The sequence below is a fragment of the Herpailurus yagouaroundi genome, unplaced genomic scaffold, assembly GCF_014898765.1.
Source record: "Herpailurus yagouaroundi ecotype Mexico unplaced genomic scaffold, PumYag 140, whole genome shotgun sequence".
Lineage (NCBI taxonomy): Eukaryota > Metazoa > Chordata > Mammalia > Carnivora > Felidae > Herpailurus > Herpailurus yagouaroundi.
Window position 1 is genome coordinate 21,995,085 of NW_024412395.1, and position 8,845 is coordinate 22,003,929.

Consider the following 8,845-nt stretch of genomic DNA (forward strand, 5'->3'; position numbering starts at 1 on the left):
GGGAGGGGAGGGTCAGAGAGAGGGAGACACAGAATCCGAAACAGGCTCCAGGCTCTGAGCTGTCAGCACAGAGCCCGACGCGGGGCTCGAACTCACGGACCGCGAGATCATGACCTGAGCCGAAGTCGGACGTCCAACTGACTGAGCCACCCAGACGCCCCTGCCTTTTTAATCTTGATAAAACAGACTTTGGTTTATGCTGTTAAATGAGAATCCAAATTTAATTTTTCTTCAAGTAGCTAAACACTTGCCCAAATAAGATTTATTAAGCAATCTTTCTCTTACTCATTGATCTACAATGTCTCCATCATGATGTGTAAAACTTTTACACAGAATAAAGTTTAATTTTACAAGGCACCAAAATTAATCAAAGATACTATCCATTGTACCTGATCTGCTTTTGGAAGAGGAGCTGCTATTAAAGATCCCTGAGGCAACCCTCACCCATAATTATCTCCCACACCCACTGGCCTTAGGAGATTGCCAAGACCAGAGAGGATGCTGCACAAAGGAGAATAAAGAGTAACTGAAAACAAGTCAACATTTTAATTTATGGTCATTCCTTTCCTCTCACTGTGCCCACAATAAGCCTGCAACATTAATGGAATGAAATAAAATGCAGGCAACATTTATCAATCACATATAGTGTTCCAGGTCCTTGTATCCCCTCCGCCTCCCCAGAAGTAGACATTCTTTTCCTAATTTTGCAGTTATAGAAACACATTCTGCAATTTTAACTAAGCTTCCCAATACCACACAATTAATAAGTAACCAAAATAGGATTTGAAACTAGACCACTCTGAATTAAAAATCATATTTATTTAAAAAAAAGAAAAGAAAAAGCCCTTAGTTGGAATCGATCTCTCTCTCTCTGTGTGTCTCTCTCCCTCTCCCTCACCCAGACCATTTCTTTTCCTGAAATATTATCTCAATATCAGCGATAATTTGAAGCTTTTATATTCTTCAAGGTTAATTTTGCATGTGAAGTTGAAAGGAGGGGGAGGATGGAACTCATGGCTGGGATGTAGGAACCCTGCTACAAAGGGTGTGGACTGTTGCACAGTAGGTTAGAATAGGATGTGACCACATTTCAGCAGATTGCCAAGGTCAATGAGGACAACATTAGGACCAGATAATAACTAGCTATAACTTAAAGGGTCAAGTACTATGTGAAACAGAACACTAACAGTGGACTTTCCCTCATTACTAATGCCATCAATAACCATGGTTCAGGGCCCTCAGAACCTCAACCTAGGAAGAGGAAGAAAAAGAAAGTAAAACAATCCTGACTGACAATTTCTAACACGAAGTGACAAATAGTAAATAAATTTGATCAAATGTTTAGATTTCATTTTCTGTGTCATGAAGAATGGGGGTTGAGTTTCAAAAACTTAAATGAGCTGTAGAAAATAATTGTAAAATTTACAACAGACACCCAGTCACACTAGGTTAAAAGAGGAGATTACTGAGGACTTAGAGGCACAGCTAGCCTGCAGGTCTACTGGAAGTGAGAATAAGAAGGTGGAAAAGCAAGCTTCCCTCTGTCCCACCAGGACCCCATTCCTCCTTCTTGCCTTCTCCTAGCTGATACTTGCTGCTCTGCCTCTCGGCCTCATCCTAGATCAAAGAAAGAATTTCTCTGCTGCTCCCCATAAGTGCTCAGTGTCAGTCAAGGAGTCTCCAGCTCATAATACCAGTGGCTCCTGCCATTCCAAATCCCATTTCCTCATTCCTTGCTTGACATTTCTGACTTAATGCACTCCTACTGATTTCTTACTCATCTCAGACTTTCTTTCTCTCTGCCAGCACTTTTTTGTCTATCTTATACTCCAATGTAAATGTCATCTGCATTGTCATTTGGTGTTGTGTGTGTGTGTGTGTGTGTGTGTGTGTGTGCATGCGTATGTGTATGGATACACATGTGTATGGTATGTATAACACTAGATTTATGGATTATATGAGGTGGATACAATTCTCAGTCCAAATCTCATATTTTGTAAGAAGTTATAACATATGTCTTTTTCTATAATTCAGTTCACTTTCTATTTCGAGTCCCCATTCTGCTACAGTGGTAGAAACTCAGTATTAACCGGTTCATGCCCACATTGTTCCCTACCCCTAGGATTATGCCAACGTTTTGGGACATGTGTAGTGCCAAGAACTATGACCATGGAAAATCTTCTATTTGCTACTCCAGATTCATTCTCACCTCACCTCCACCCCAGCAATTTGTCCTGGAGCCTGAATTAAAGGGAGCACGTCGACAGGGTTCCCTTCTTTCTGCTCCAGACAGAATCAGTCTTCCCTATATGATTCTTTTTCTTCTGGTTTCTAATGTCATGCTCTCCCTTCAGCCTTTCAGGCCTAGCAGAGCCAACAGTGCTAGCCCCAGGTTCCTGCACTCTACACTGTACTCACACATTTGTAATCATTCCTTTGGTAAATAATCCCTCCCCCAGCTAGTCCTCTGTGAGGATGCCAGTGGTTTCTTGCTGAGATACAGTTCCAGATGTCCATTTTCCATATAGAGATTCTGAGACATCTTTCATTCTGTCTGGCTCCTAGTTGTCAGATCATAAAGTTTCCACAGCAACTTTCCTCATGTTTGTTGTCCACTTCGACCTGCAGGTCTTGTAACTCTCCCTAGTATGTTTCTGTGCCGCACCGGGGACTAGGAATGCCTGTGGGTTTGTCAAGATCCCCTCTGCTTAGACTTTGTGTGCACTCACTCTGTCTGTGCATCTAGAATGGCAAAAGGCAGAGAGATCCCTCTCTCTCTGCTCTGTCCACCTTATGCAACCCATACCAGGGGATATGTTTAACAGGTGGGAGATGGGAGAGAAAAGCGTGTATGAAATACCAAGAAAGAAAAAATATATATCAAAACATATAGAAGTGTATTAATATTTAAACATCACGACCCTGTAATAAATCTATAAAACTGAACATTTAACCATTCAGCTTGTGGGTTCTAAAAATAAGGATTTAAAGATTCCTATTGCTAAATGTCAGGCTCTTCATTTATATAGCAAATTAAAATTTGAAAAGCACTTCACATATAAAAGTCATTGGATCTTCAAGACAAACCCTAAGAGGATTATAAAATATGCTCCATGTTATAGGCTGAACTGTGTCCCCCACAAAATTCATACGCTGAAGTCCCAATTGCCAGTATCTCACAAAGTAACCTTATTTGTAGATAAGGTCTTTAAAATAATAATTCAGTTAGGGGCGCCTGGGTGACGCAGTCGGTTAAGCGTCCGACTTCAGCCAGGTCACGATCTCGCGGTCCGTGAGTTCGAGCCCCGCGTCGGGCTCTGGGCTGATGGCTCAGAGCCTGGAGCCTGTTTCCGATTCTGTGTCCCCCTCTCTCTCTGCCCCTCCCCCGTTCATGCTCTGTCTCTCTCTGTCCCAAAAATAAATAAACGTTGAAAAAAAAATAATAATTCAGTTAATATGAGGTCTTTAGTTTCTAATCTAATTTGACTGATGCCCTTTAAAAAAGAGAGAAAATTTGGACACAGACATGTTGCACATGCAGAGGAAAAGCCATGTGGAGACAGAGCAAAAAGACAGACCTAGGAAACTTATACACCCTATTTATAGATCAAGAAGCTAAAATTTAGAGAATTTTTAAAGCCGACCAAAAACCCACAGATTGTTTTACAGTAAATTACTTACAATAAATTTTTACACTAGGAATCTTAATAATACCTAAATCCAGGCTGCCTCACACCCTGTATCACCTCTCTCAGGAGTTGTCTGCAACGTGCTCTGCAACTGTATGATATTACTGTCATGTGAGAATATTCATGAGAATATGTGTGTACATTTCTTCAAAGTCAAGCAACGCATCTGTGGGCTTCAGCCACCAGGTAGTAGCTGCCTCCAGGCCATTTTCAGACTCCTGTTTCCCTCCTCCCTCCACTCCATCTGCTGCCTTTCCAATCCTTTCATGCTCCCTGTCAACTTCCTGAATTACAGGTCCATTCAAAGGCTGAACAAAAGAGAGAAAGAGGTGAGGGAGGAAACCTACCTGGCGCAGCAAGTGAACTGCATTGAAACACTGTGAGGTACATGAAGGAGAGGACACTACTGCAGGTGTTCAATTCCCAAAAAGTGGCCAGGCTGAAGAACAGAAAACAGAGAAAGCAACAGGATTTTAATTTTGTTCTGAATCTAAGCACAGGAGATTGAGACTGTGTAGTACATGAGGGTTAAAGGATAAGAGGGGAAATGAGAAAGCTTGGGTTATGGGCTCAGGTTTATGGACTCCTTATCAAGAAGTTTGAACACATTAGTTTAACTCCTGGGTTTCTGTTTCCTTACCACCAAAATGACTATGTTGTAGTCAAGGTTTCTAGTAGCTCTAACATTTGGTGAGGTTTTTATCTGATACTGTGGTTTTGTGCCTTTTCATGGATGTATAGAATTACACCATACAGTTCCACTGCCATTTGAACCTCAGTGTTAAGTTTTGATGCTCATGAAGCACGAGCTTTTGCAAATAAACAATAATCCCAGTGTAACACTGTCATTTGGAAATCAATTATTCCAATTTCAAAAAAGTAGGGAAAACTCTGACTTACTGGCTTATTTAGCTGTAACCATAGCAAATGTTCTATTCATTTATTCATTCATTTAACCAAAATTGAAGGAACATCTACTATGGGCTAAGTTCTTATTATGCCTAGCCTTTGGAGTTCATAGTCCCTCTAGTGAGAAACAGAGATAGTATGGTATGGAAAATGCTGTGGGCTGTATTAGAATACAGGTAAGCCCTCTAAAAGGTCAAAAAGGACATCTAGCTCAAGACTTACAAGAACAAGAAAATGAATTCTATTAAGACAAAAGTAGTAATTTGTTAACACATCCCAGATAGGGCTGGCCATAGTTAAGAAAATAGGTATTTTGAAGATTAAATCATGATAGATTCTCATACACTGCTTATCAGTGAGCCAAAACACAGAAAGGTAAATTCCTTTGCTATTCATTACTGTTTTAAAGGTTTCCAAGACATGTGAATCCTATATGTCAATCCCCCATACTTATCAATCCTTGCTTTGGGAATCAAACATGCCTGAAATCTTAGGTATGGAAAGGACCTCACTAATCAGCTGGTTCAACCCACTTATTCAGAGATAAACTTATTGCTCCCAAGTCTCATAGTAGCAGAGGCAAATCTAGACCCCAAGTATCTGGAATCCCATTTCAATGTTTTGTTTTGTTTTGTTTTGTTTTGTTTTGTTTTGTTTTCCCTACTGAACCTCCCTGTACTTCTCATCAGCCTATGTGCATAAATTTAAGAATGAAGTCAAGTGGTCTCTGTTATTCAATTGATCAACAAATCAATAATTTAAGAGACATGTCAGACCTATAAATGTCTTAGAATCAACCATGATTATATGCCAGTTATTCTGGTATATATTTATTTTTTTATTCCACAAACTGAGTTATACCTTCTGTTGGAATCACCTTGGCTCCAAATATCATAAATGGAGACAGTGAATGGACTTTGCAACAACTTCCCCAGAGTCAAGTGAGGAAGTGGATAGTGGCTACTGCCACTGAACATTGATTTATGGTTTATTTGGCAAACATTTCATTTCATGAGCACCTAATACATGCCGGGCACCATCCTAAACAGTATCAGTGAAAAATACAATAATTGTAATAAGACAGCATCCAGGCCATATGATGCTTTTCAACTGAACAAAACAGACAATAAACAAAGAAACAAATACACATAATTATAATACCAAACAATAAGTATATGACAAAGTTTCAAAATGCAAGAAGTAAAAAAAGTTTTCTTTAAATTCTGAGGGAACAGAAAGTGCAGTAAGAAGAAACTGTAATGACTCACTTCCAGAAAGGAAAGATACTTGGATATATTGAAGCCTTTCACATTCACCTTCCTCTGTGGTGGAGTCATTCTTAGAAACGTAGTGGGAAGAAGTAGGAGGCATTCTCAATTTTTTTCTGGAGTGTCAAGAACCACCCTCCTAATTCTTATCAGACTGGTTTTTAGAGAGACATCAAACCTTAGCACTTTCTTCTCCAAACACGAGGTATTCCATGTGTTTTTATACTAGTGGGCAGTGGTTCTTTTAACATTCCTAGAAGAGTTCACAGTCCCCTTTGAATATCTGATTTAAAACAGAGGACTTCCCCTCACCCAAAATACCCACTGGTATCTACATAGAAAATGTTGCATTATCACGATCTCGCGGTCCGTGAGTTCGAGCCCTGCGTCGGGCTCTGGGCTGATGGCTCGGAGCCTGGAGCCTGTTTCCGATTCTGAGTCTCCCTCTCTCTCTGCCCCTCTCCCGTTCATGCTCTGTCTCTCTCTGTCCCAAAAATAAATAAACGTTGAAAAAAAAAAAAAACTTAAAAAAAAAAAAAGAAAATGTTGCATTAAATTTTAGGTGGGCCATGAAAGACCAATGAAACTCCTAGAAACCACTCCAAAAAAATAATACTTTTCTGTACTATGAGGAGTGGGTTCTAACTGGCTTAGACACAGTAGACTGTTATCCAAGAGTTCTTCAGCTTAAAAATTGCACAGAGATTTCTTGGCCAAAGGGCTTTAGGTTGCCAGGCTGTACTGCTCAGGGAGCAAAACTTACAAAAGTCAATAGTATTGCTGGTTATTAAAGACTAATAGGATTCAAATTCTCTCCATTTAAAAAAGAATGTTAGGAATGCCTGGGTGGCTCAGTTGGTTGAGCATCCAACTCTTGATTTCCGCTCAGGTCATGATCCCGGGGTCCTGGGATCTAGCCCTGCATCAGGGTCCACACTGAGCATGATGCCTGCTTGGGATTCATATTCTCTCTCTCTCTCCCTCTGTCCCTCTTCCCTGCTCACTCTCTCTTAAAAAATCAAATTAAATTAAATTTAATTTAATTTAAAAACAATTTTAAATATATATGTGAAATTAGTCATTCCTGAAATGCCCAGAATAGATATAACAATGAAATTAATAAAACAGTGATTTTCAATCCTACCCACATATTAGAATCACTTGAGGAGTTTTTAAAAAGACTGATACTCAGGGCCATATCAGACCAACTAAATCAAAATCTCTCAAACTGGGGTCCAGGAACTAGGAGTGGTTAAAATCTCTCCAGATAATTCCACTGAAGAGCTTGGTTCCAACCCACTGTTTTGGGAGAGCTCACTGACTTTCATGTCTTGTGAACCTGGCTTTACTGAATTAAGAAGAGAAGTGGTTAAAACTAAATACAGTTGATTAGAGTTGTTTATGCAGTTTATCTGAACTCAAAGCTCAATAATTCTAATAGTTCTGAATAGTCCTAACATTTCACAGAATATATGAGGGATATAAAAACCTATCAATAACTAGATAATTGGTTTCCTTGTAAGAATCAAACAAAAATACCTGTGAACAAACATTCTTCCTACTCCTTCCTGGCATTCCAGGAACTAGCATAGACTCTGGCACATATAAAGGCTTAATTAATGTTTGCTGATTTACCCACATCATTTTGGTCCATCCCTTCTCCATCAAACACTCTAAGAAAGAGAACATCATGATCACTCAGTAAGTTATCTAATGGGGCATTTAACTGCATCCTTGAGAAGCAATATTAGTGAATTCATTCTTTCACTAAAATATTGACTATCTACTATGTGCCAGTTACCATAATTGGTGCTAGGGATGATAATGATAATAATTTAATCCTTTCAAAACCATTTCCAACATCTTCTTTTGAACAATTATTGGACTTTAGTTCCAAAAAGACCAAGAGACTCTCAAGACCACAGAATTAGTATGTGGCAGAAGGTAAACTGTTTCTCCAATCTTCTAACTCCCAATGCAATGCTATTTTGCAGGAAACAAAGTACATCACTTTTATTATATGTGTAAATTTAGAGTAATAAGACTAATTCTAAGAGTATATGATTGTGTAAAAAAGAAGTCACACCATGTGTCAATCTGCATAGAGGAACTTCCCAGTTCTATAAATTTTGTGTAAGTAAGCATGGGATTAGAAATAGACTTTCTTTCATGTCTGCGTTGAAATGGATGTATATTTAGAGCAAATAATATCAAGTGCTTTGTAGGGTAAAGAAAATTGTCAGGGCACCTGAGTGGTTCAGTCAGTTAAGCGTCCAACTCTTAAGTTCCACTCAGGTCATAATCTCACGGTTGGTGAGATGGAGCCCCATTTTGGGCTCTATGCTGACAGTGCGGAGCCTGCTTGGGATCCTCTCTCCCTCTCTCTCTGCCCATCCCCTGCTTGGACACAAACTCTCTCTTTCTTTCTATCAAAATAAATAAATAAACTTAAAAAAAAATAAAAAAGAAAATTGTCTCTGAGATTCTAGGAGAGTAAGTGAGGTAAGTAAAGCAAAGAATAATTTGAGAATAGCACACAGGTTTTAAGGAAAATAGAAAGATTATGAAGATGTTATTTTCAAAACAAGTCTCTAATTTCACACCAAAATATTAGTTGTTCAGAGATTACAGTTATTCACATAGATTACTATGGGAATTCCTAAAATTTAGAGAGGGAAAACCCCTAGTCATTACAGACACTGGTCCTTTTGCTGACCTCATCTACCACTCTTCCTTTCAGTCTCTATTCTCCGGTAGCTCTCACCTCCCAACATTCCTCAGGAAAGCCAAGGTCGAACCCCTCAGGGCATTTCTATAAAGGATTGTCTTTCCAACTCTTCAAAAGGGGCATACCTTTCCTCTTTCAATCTCTGCTTAGTTTTCCCTCCCAAAGAAGTCTTTTCTGACCATCCTATCTTGTGCCCCAACATTTCCTATACCCCTATACTTCCCTTTGATTTTCTTCTGAGCATTTACCAC